The sequence below is a fragment of the Humulus lupulus genome, chromosome 2 (assembly GCF_963169125.1).
Source record: "Humulus lupulus chromosome 2, drHumLupu1.1, whole genome shotgun sequence".
In the NCBI taxonomy this organism is placed as follows: Eukaryota; Viridiplantae; Streptophyta; class Magnoliopsida; order Rosales; family Cannabaceae; genus Humulus; species Humulus lupulus.
In genome coordinates this window covers 232,205,513-232,215,857 of record NC_084794.1, presented here as the reverse complement: position 1 = coordinate 232,215,857, position 10,345 = coordinate 232,205,513, and the positions used below count along the sequence as shown (strand labels likewise).

Here is a 10,345-nt window from a genome sequence, read left to right as displayed (position 1 = left end):
AATTGACAAGATGATTGATTAATAAAAGTTACAACTCTATTGCAATATATACAAATAAACTAGAAATATGTAAAATAAAGTAGAAATTACAACTGTATAGCAAAAGATACAAATAAATATATAAAGATGAAATATAAGAAGAAACAAAAGAAAAATAGAAAGACTTTCTCACTCACACAACCAAAGTGAAGAGTCGTGGGGATCACCAACTTGAACAATGTTCAAGACTATTTAACGCCCAAAATGTGCATTCACTAAGCAGTGGTTGTAGTATAGATGGGCGGTCGATTCCACAAGGAGGTAACTAAGAACAAAAGTATTAGTAGAAAAATAAACACGAAGGATTAGTACAAAGTGATTGAAATGAAGATTTCAGATTTTTTGTTGTTGTCTTTTTTGATGATAAAATGAGACAAGTGAAACAAAAATAGATGTAATCAAGAGTTGAAAAGTAGAAAGGTTCAAGAATCATCTATATGCTAGTTTAGTTACTTAGTTACTTGATTTGCAAAATTACATAAGTAAATAGTTCGCATCCCAACATTTACTTGGAAAATCTAACATTAAAGTCCATATTCTTTTCTAACAAAGGTCTATTTGATTTATAAAGTTCTTTACTTTATTAATCTTATGAAAAATCTAAAAATGACAAAATACCCAAATGCAATAATGTAATAGAAGATTAGACATAAAATTGTGTATCAATATTACTTTTACTAATTAGAAACACATAAAAAGAGCATGACTAATCCTATATATTATTAGCACAAATAAATAAAGATAACAAAATAAAGATGAGGTTGAAAAAACATTAACAACTCAAATGCATTATATTAAGAACATAGTAAATCAAAGTAACAAAATAACATCACTAGCATATAGACTCATCCTTAACCTTCCTAGGAAGATTAGGCCATTATGCTAATCATTCTCACAAAATTCTAAAAAGAAAGTATGAGTAGAAATTTTGCTATATTTTCTTTACTTTCAAAATTACATACCAAATGTGAAAGAAGAATCCATATTTACAGAAGAAGAAAATGACTAAAATGAAATTAAACTATAAATAAGGTTTACAAAATAAATCTGAAACATTAATAATAAAATATGATATTTAAAAATCAAATCTTATTATCAATATTAACCTAGCTATTTTAGTGAATGATCATCATGCCCATTTTTCTAAATCAATACAAAATGTGAGCTTTAAAGCTCAAAATGGAAGGGTCCAAGGCCCAAAGTGCACACAAAATGGGCTGGAAGGTGGCTAGTGGCAACTGGATCATTGACCCATTCACAACCAATGGGAGCACGCCACGTGTCCCACACTTGGGGCTGAAGGCAGGCGGGATGGGCACGGGTCACGTGGGTTAGGGCGGGTCAACCGGGCTTTGTGCGGGTCCTTTGGGTGGAGCTGGAGGACGCGTGGCGGGCTACGAGAGCACCACCTGGCGCTGGAAAGAGGCAGGGGCTGGGTTGGGCGGCAGGCCTGGGTCGTTTGGGCCAATTCTTGCTAGGCTTTTGGATCACAAGAATGCCACTTTTCCTCATTTTCTTCAATTTTACTTATTTCTTTCTTTCTTTTTATTAATGTCCAAATGCAATTTATTTCCTGAAAATTAAACACAAATTAAATTAAAATTAATATTTTTAATTATAAAATATATTACAATAAATTCATCAAAATATTAATTAAAACTTAATTTATTTTATACTTTAAAATTAATAAATTGACATTTTTGAGCACTAATCACAACCTCAACTAGCTTATTGCTAGTCCCTAGCAATTCAAGCGAAAAAGAAAATTATCAAGTTGAATAATCAAGTCAAATCAAGCAAAACAATGTAAGCAATTTCAAAATATCAACAAGAAATCAGAAATTATTATCTAAACTACTTCAGTTGTAATTCCAGAGTTGTGTGTGTGCACCAAACCATATTCCTTTTTTATCACAAGTCATAACACAAATAGTATTGAAAATTCTCAAAAGTATAAAAGGTCTCAACTCCAAATTCCTCACGGGCATTGAAAGTATTTTTATGGGAAGGATAACACTCTTGAGGTTGGAAATGTAATAATTTACACTTAAATGAGAAAATATAAAGTTTTTAGGACAAGCAATTTGAACAAGTATTGATCACAAGATAGAAATATGAACGTATTGGAATTCAAATGACAAACAACATTTGAGATTTAAATGAGAAAACTCAAAGAATAAAATGACAACTGACTAGAAATGATATATAAGAAAAATAAATTATTAATAATAATAACAATTCTTTTTTATTTTTATGAATACAATTACACAAAACAAAAAAATAATAATAGAAATATTTTTTTTTTTACAAAATTACAAAATAATAATGAAAAGTATTGCTCTTATTCTATTTCTTTTCATCATTTTTTGTACTATATTTTTCTTTTTCTTTTTATATATTTATTTTTTATTTTTTTCTTCTCTTTTTTTTTTGACAAGAGGAAACACAAAAATAAAAAGAAATTACAAATAAAATAAAATAAATAGAACACAAATTTAAAATTTATTACAAAGACTCATTCTTATATGAAAAACATCCCTCTAGTAAATGTCATGTTTTAAATTCCAAAGATGTGAATTTACCAACTCAAATGATCAATAAAAGTTCAAAAAGTTGTTTTCTCAACTCTTACAACTCACCAAGAAATGAAAAACTTTAAACTTGAAATATTTCTCAACTATTTGTGTTAATAACCAATTTTCTACATGTTTGGAAAGTGCACAAAAGAACTTTGGAAATCATTTCTTAATAGCTAAACATAGTAAAAACTGACTCAGACCAACAAGTTGCACTCATGCTCGGATAATTTTGAGAAAATTTGACTTAAAAGTTCAACAAGACAATAAGATTCTCCAAATGAATGCTCACCACCCCAACCAAAAACTAGACAGTATCCTCAATGTCAAAATGAATATTTAATGAAAAAGATAGGGAAATAGAACACCTGGATGATGATAATGTCCATGAGGAGAGAGTTGAAATAACTTGATAACAATACCCAAAAAAAAAAAAAAATACACAAGAACGAAAAACATACAAAAATAAAAGAAAGACAAAAATATAAAAAGAAAAGTAAAATAAAAACAAACAAACCATTTAGAATATTAGAGTGTATAAACTGTGTCCTTAAGAAAGACCTCTTCAACGTGGCTCACACTCTCAATGTAATACTTCAGTCTTTGGCCATTGACTCGAAAAATTCTCCCATCGGTTGGGTCCTCGACCTCAATAGAATCGTTGGGAAATACTTGCTTCACTACAAATGGACCAATCCATTGCGATCTCAGTTTACTGAGGTCCAAGTGCGAACGAGAATCATACAGATGCACTTTCTGATTTGATTTAAGTGTTTTCGCATGATCTGTTTATCTTGAGCAATTTTCAACTTCGCTTTATAAATCCTGGAATTGTCATATGCGTCGTTTCTCAACTCCTCAATTTTGGACAATTGGAGTTTTCGATTGATACCTGCGATAATCAGATCAAAGTTGAGGGCTTTGATAGCCCAATAAGTTTTATGCTCGAGCTTGATAGGTAAATGACATGCTTTTCCAAAGACAAGTCGACAGGAAGACATCTCAAGAGGGGATTTGAAAGCAGTGCATTATACCCAAAGAGTGTCTAGAAGAAGTGTATACCAATCTTTGCGGTCGGGATTTACCGTCTTTTCTAGAATGTGTTTTATCTCCCTATTAGCTAACTCAGCTTGCCCATTAGTCTATGGATGATAGGCATATGCCACTTTATGAAGTACACTGTACTTACGCATAAGAGCCTCAAAAGATTTGTTGCAAAATGAGTGTGTTAATCACTAATGATGGAGCAAGGAGTACCAAACCTTGATAACACATTTTTTTCCAAGAATTTGACAACTGTAGCATTATCATTGGTTCGACAGGGTACGACCTTGATCCATTTTGAAACATAATTCACAGCGAGAAGAATGTAGAGGTAGCCAAAAGATGGTGGAAATGGTCTCATAAATTCTATCCCCTAACAATCAAATATTTCAATAACAAGAATTGGCTTCAATGGCGTCATGTGCCGACGGGACAAGGAATCTAACTTTTGGCACATTATACAAGAGCGACAGAAATCATTGGTGTCTTTAAACAAAGTGGGCTAGTAAAGACCGTATTGTAAGATTTTTGTAGTAGTTTTCTTCATAGAAAAGTGACCACCACAAGCATCGTTGTGGCAAAAATTTAGCACACTAGACACCTCATCGTCGTGGATGCATCTTCACATGATTTTGCCGGGGCAGTACTTGAATAAGTATGGGTCATCCCAAAAGAAATTGCACACCTCGACCTGAAATTTTCGTTTGTCTTGTGAACTCCATTCAGATGGGAGTTCACCGCTCACTAAGTAGTTGACAATATGAGCGTACCATGATAACTTAGTAATCGAAAAAAATTGTTCAACAAGGAAATAGTCATAAATAGGTGGGCCATCAACTGGATCGATGAATTCAAGTCAGGACAAGTGATCTGCGACGATGTTTTCAACACCTTTCTTGTCCTTGATTGTGATATCAAATTCTTGCAAAAGAAGGATCCACTGTAATAATCGCGCCTTAGCATCCGTTTTGGAAAGGAGATATTTCAAGGCGGAGTGATCCGTGAAGATTGTAATAGGTGATCCAATCAAATAAGATCAAAATTTGTCAAAAGCAAAGACGACAGCAAATAACTCTTTTTCAGTAGTGGAATAATTCATTTGAGCACTATTTAGAGTTCGACTTGCATAATAGACAACAAAGGGTTTCCCTCCCATTCGCTGTCCCAAAATTGCTCCCACAGCAAAGTTACTTGCATCACACATGATTTTAAAAGGAAGACTCCAATCTGGTGACTAAATGATGGGAGCGAAAGTGAGTGAATTTATAAGAGTTCAGAATGATTCCTCACACTTAGGTGTCCACTCAAAAGTAACATCTTTGGCTAGGAGGATGCTTAGCGGATGAGCAATCATTGAATTTTTTTGTATGAACCTTCTATAAAAACCAACATGACCAAGGAATGACCTAACGTCTTTGACAGTCTTAGGAGTAGGTAGGTTGGAGATAAGGTCGACTTTTGATTGATCAACCTCAATTCATCTTTCAAAAACAATTTGGCCTAAGACTATGCCAGAAGATACCATAAAGTGGCATATCTCCCAATTGAGCACTAGTCCTTTCTCAATACATCGTTTTAAAACAACTTCAAGATGAAGAAGACATGTGTCAAAGGAATTACCAAAAACAGTTAGGTCATGCATGAATACTTCCATCGATTTTTCAATCATGTCACTAAATATGCTTATCATGCATCTTTGGAATGTAGCTAGTGCATTACATAAGCCAAATGGCATACGCCGGAAAAAAAATATTTCCAAGGGACAAGTGAAAGTAGTCTTATCTTGATCCTTTAATGCAATCTCAATTTGATAAGAGCTAGAATAGCCATCAAGAAAGCAACATAATGGATGACCATCGACACGTTCAAAGATTTGATCTATGAATGGTAGGGGAAAATGATATATGTGGGAGGCAACATTTAATTTTCTATAATCAATGCACATGCGCCACCCTATCACAATTTTTGTGGGGACAAGGACCCCTATTTCATTTGGGACCACAACGACACCAGATTTCTTTTGCACGACTTGAGTTGGACTGACCCCTTTACTATCAGCTACTGGGTAAATAATACTAGCATCTTGTAATTCCAAAACTTCATTTTTTTACAATGTCTTTCATTCTGGGGTTCAGTCTTCTTTGAGGGTCTCTTCGAGGGATAGCCTCGTCCTCCAGATTGATTCGACGGGAGCAAATGAAAGGGCTAATATCTTTGATATCAGCAAGCGTCCAACTTATCGCAGATTTATGCAATTGCAGTAGCTCGAGTAACTGCAATTCTTGAGAATATTGAAGGTTGGACGAGATGATAACTGGAAAGGTTTCACTGTCTCCCAATAAGACATGTTTCAAACCCTCGGGTAGTTGGGTCAATTTAACAATTGGAACCTCTTCAGCTGAATTTTTTGGTTGTGCCCTCTCACTAGGTAGCTCTTCAAAGCGAGGTTGCCAAAACTCAATCCCTCTATTGTGTGAGTCTATTTTATCTAATATTGCAAGAGTAGACTCAATAGAATTGGGACTTTCACTGTCGACAAAAGGAGGAGTTCATTAAGATTATCGAAGTTGCTTCGCAATTAAACCTCCTCGGGTATGAAAGTCTCAATCATGAATTTTTTTTAAACATTCATCATCTTCTCGGGGTTGTTTCTTGATGAACGAATGAAATTTTCATTAGACCATTCTTACAATTTATGAGAGCATTGGCAGCAACACGGAAAAGGTCTTCCAAGGATAATAGGAATTTTTTATTCCATATTAACCACGAAATGAGTATCAAGAACAAGGAAATCCATGGGGTAATATAATTTTTCAATTTGAACTAAAACATCCTCAACAATACCCCTAGGATTTTTGGTGGAGCGCTCGGTAAGATGTATCACAACAAATGTTGGTTTCATTTCTCCAAGACAGAGTTGTGAGTACACAGAGCAGAGCATGAGATTTACACTCGCGCTAAGAGCAAGTAAAGCTTGGCCGACTTCATGAGTCCCAATTTGGCGAGAAATTGCAGGGCAACTAGGATCTTTGTATTCCGGTGGTGTTGTTTGTTCAATCACCGCACTCACTTGCTTAGTAAAGAAAGCAGTCTTCTTGACATGGTGCTTCGTTTTTGCAATGCATAAATCCTTGATGATTTTGGATAAGCCGACACTTGTTTTGTGATGTGAAGCAAAGGAAGATTAATCTTTACTTGTGTCAAGTGCTCAAGGATTTCAACTCGGTTATCAGGAATTTTCCCAACAGGTTTCAAACCCTGAGGAAATGGAACTTTTGCAGAAGCATTGGGTGGTGCACTCAGAGGAATATCATTTGGAATGCTTGAAGTAGTTGTCTTAATGGATGAATCTTCTAAAGTTTTACCACTTCTAGTTTTGCATGGCATTGACCTCCTTCACGTTTTGATCGTTGGTGTTGGAGGATTGGGCCATGTGTTGGCCTTGCTCACTGAATTTAGGTTGGGAAGGAAGTTTGCCTTTTTCTGGAATGGCCAAGGATCAGTCAATTTTGAGAATTGACATTTCATTTCTTTGATTTCTTCCATCATTTGGCGATTTATTTTTGTTTGTTCCTCTATGAATGCATAAAGGGTATTCTCGAGAGAATTCAGTTGTGGATGAGCAATGCGATTAGAAGTGAAAAGTGCACATTTATTGATCTTAAATGTCAAAATAAATTAAGTTTTGATTATTATTTTCATTTAATTAATATGATATATTTTATGAATGAAAATATTTGATTATGATTTAATTTATTGTTATTTTATAGGAATTAAAGTTACATTTTGGCATAAATAAAAAGAAAGAAGAAATAAATAAATAAAATTGAAGAAATGATGAAAAGTTGGTATTTTTCCAACTTGAAGCACAAAATAGGCCCAGAATTCGGCCCAGGCCTGCCAGCCTCTTTGCACCCCAGCACGCCACCTAGCGCACTCCACGCGTGCCACCTGTCTGAGAGCCTCCAGCCCTTCCCAGCAGACTCGGCCTCATCTGGTGACATGCAAGCCCAGCCTTCTCCATCCCACGCAAGCCCAGCACCTCACTCCCTCTCTTCCCTTCAACCGAGCCCAGTATCCCAAATAGCCCAGCTCCTCTCCCAGCCTTTGTGTTAGCCTCACTGCAGCAAGCCTTCTTCAAAGAGCCAAGCCTCCTTCAACCTTTCAGCAGCTCACACCTAATTCCAAAGACCCAGCCTCCTCCAAGCCCAACGCAGCAGCCCATCTGAAGCCCAGCAAAGCACTTTTCCTTCAGCAGCCTGCCTATGTGGCACGTTTTCATTGGCTGGAATGGGTCAAAACCCACATCTGCTACCAGCCACCTTCAACCCATATTTTGTACTGGACCTTGCAAAATTGCCATTTTGAGCTTTAAAGCTCATCTTTTTTTGGTGCTTTAAAAAAAGGGCATATTAACCATACACCAAATTAACTAGGTTAATATTTATAATAAGATTTGATTTTTCAAGATAATATTTTATTATTAATATTTCAGATTTATTTTGTAAACCCCATTTTGTTGTTTAATTTCTTTTTAGTCATTTTCTCCCTCTATAAATAGAGACTCTCATTTCACAATTTCTATGTAATTTTTCGGTAGCAAAACTCTACCAAATTTTAGTTTTATTTCTCATATTTTTTCTCTAGAATTTCATGAGAATGTCTAGCATAATAGGCTAACCTTCTTAGGAAGGTTAGGATGATCCTATATGCACTATGGCTTTGTTTGGTATATGCACTATGGCTTTGTTTGGTATTTTTGATTCACCTTGTGCTTAAATTTTATATATTTGAGTGATTTATTTTCTTTCATCTCTATTCCTTCATCTTGTTATCTATATTTATGTTTACTAATAGTATATAGATTTTGTCAAGCACTTTCTATGTATTATCAAATTAGTAAAAATAATATAGATAATATATTTATCATTTTCTCCATCTCATTCATATATATATTTACTTTTGCTAAAATCTATATAGAATTAGTCATGCTCTTTCTATGTATTTTATAAATAGTAAAAGTAATATTTGTGTTAGGTTTTATGTCTAATCTTTTATTGCATTATTGCCAATGGTATAATGTCATTTTTAGATTTCTCATAAGATTTATCTCATCTTTCCATGGTAAAGAATAATAATCACTTGAATACATTCTTGTGAAACATATTTGTGCTTCAATGTTTATTCTTCCAAATGAATAGTTGGGATGTGAACTACTCATTTGTGAAATTTTTATGAATCAAAGCTCCAAATAAATAAGTATGCATATTGGTGACTCTTGATCCTTCCTACTTGTTACCTACTGTTACATCACACTTTTATCTATCTTTATTTCTAATATTTAAATCTCAAAAACAACAAAAATATCACTTATTCTATTTGCTTCATATTATTTATCTCTAAACTTTATTTATTGATTAAATTTATTTCTTTGCCTCCTTGTGGAATTGACCGCCCGATCTATACTACAACCACCGCTTAGTGGACGCACGTTTTGGGCGTTAAACACATTGTATTGAGGTGCCGAATACGCCTTTGGTGGTTGAGCTTGATGCTCATTTTTCCATTGATTTGCGGACAATTGAGCTTGGTTAGAATCTCTCTAGAAATTTGGGTGGTTTATCCAACCAAGGTTGTATGTATGAGAGAATGGCTTGCTATAGGCCCCAGGAATTGCATTGCTCCTCATAAACCCCCCTATTTTCATTAAAAGCTAAGGAATCCTTAACTAAATGCTCCGTCCCCCCACAAACAAAGCAAGGTTCTTGTGGTTCTGCTTGAGCAATCATGTGCAGTTTTTGGCCATTTTTTGTCATTAAAACCTTAAACTTCTTTTTCAAATATTTGAGTTCGGCCCTAACATTATCCTCTTCTCGAAGTTGATAGATCCTTGATGGTTTATGTCGGTTGGTGCTATCAGTAGCACTTGGACCAGTCCAGGTGTGAGATTTTTTTGCGGTTTCTTTGAGATATTCAAGAGCATTGTCTGGCTCTTTTTCGAGGAATTCACCATTGCATAACATTTCTACAAACTGGCGCTCATGACTTGTGAGGCCTTCATAGAAGTAACTAACCAAATTTCAATTCTCATAGCCATGGTGTGGGCACTTATTCAACAGATCCTTAAATCTTTCCCAAACTTGATAGAACGTTTCATTGTCCTTTTAGGAAAATGTGGAAATCTGTCATTTTAGAGTGTTGATCTTATGGCTAGGGAAGTGTTTCAGAAAGAAAGATTTGGTCAAAGAGTATAAACAGGTTTTGGCTTTGTCCTTCAAGGAGAAAGGGAAGAACTTTAGTCGCATAGAATCGACATTTTCAGCTCAGTTATAGAACGTGGCTACCACCTCCTCAAATTCTCTAATACGAACGTATGGTCTTTTGTTTTCCATTCCATGAAATGTGGGCAAGAGTTGAATCATGCTAGGTTTAAATTCTAACGCGGGCATATTAGGAGGGAATATAATGCATGAAGGTGTGGAAGTGCGAGTAGGATGGACTTAGTCATTGAGAGTTCTTGGTTGGATTTCATCATTGTGAGCCATTACAAATGGATTATTATGAACTAAGGTGTGTGGAGAAGCAGGAATGGTGGAAGGAGTTCCGGAAGGAGTGGTGGATGAATTGGAAGAACTTTCACTAGAAGTTTCATGATGATTCATCCACTCTCGGAAATGAGAATTAAA

The 10,345-nt window shown here is 35.0% G+C and overlaps 1 non-coding gene across 1 annotated transcript; it reads left to right on the top strand.

The window, feature by feature from the left end:
* The first annotated feature begins 9,749 nt into the window (after nucleotides 1-9,749).
* LOC133820083 (small nucleolar RNA R71) lies at nucleotides 9,750-9,858 on the top strand. Its single transcript, XR_009886517.1, has one exon. It is a non-coding gene; the product is annotated as a small nucleolar RNA R71 (small nucleolar RNA).
* The last annotated feature ends 487 nt before the right edge of the window (nucleotides 9,859-10,345 follow it).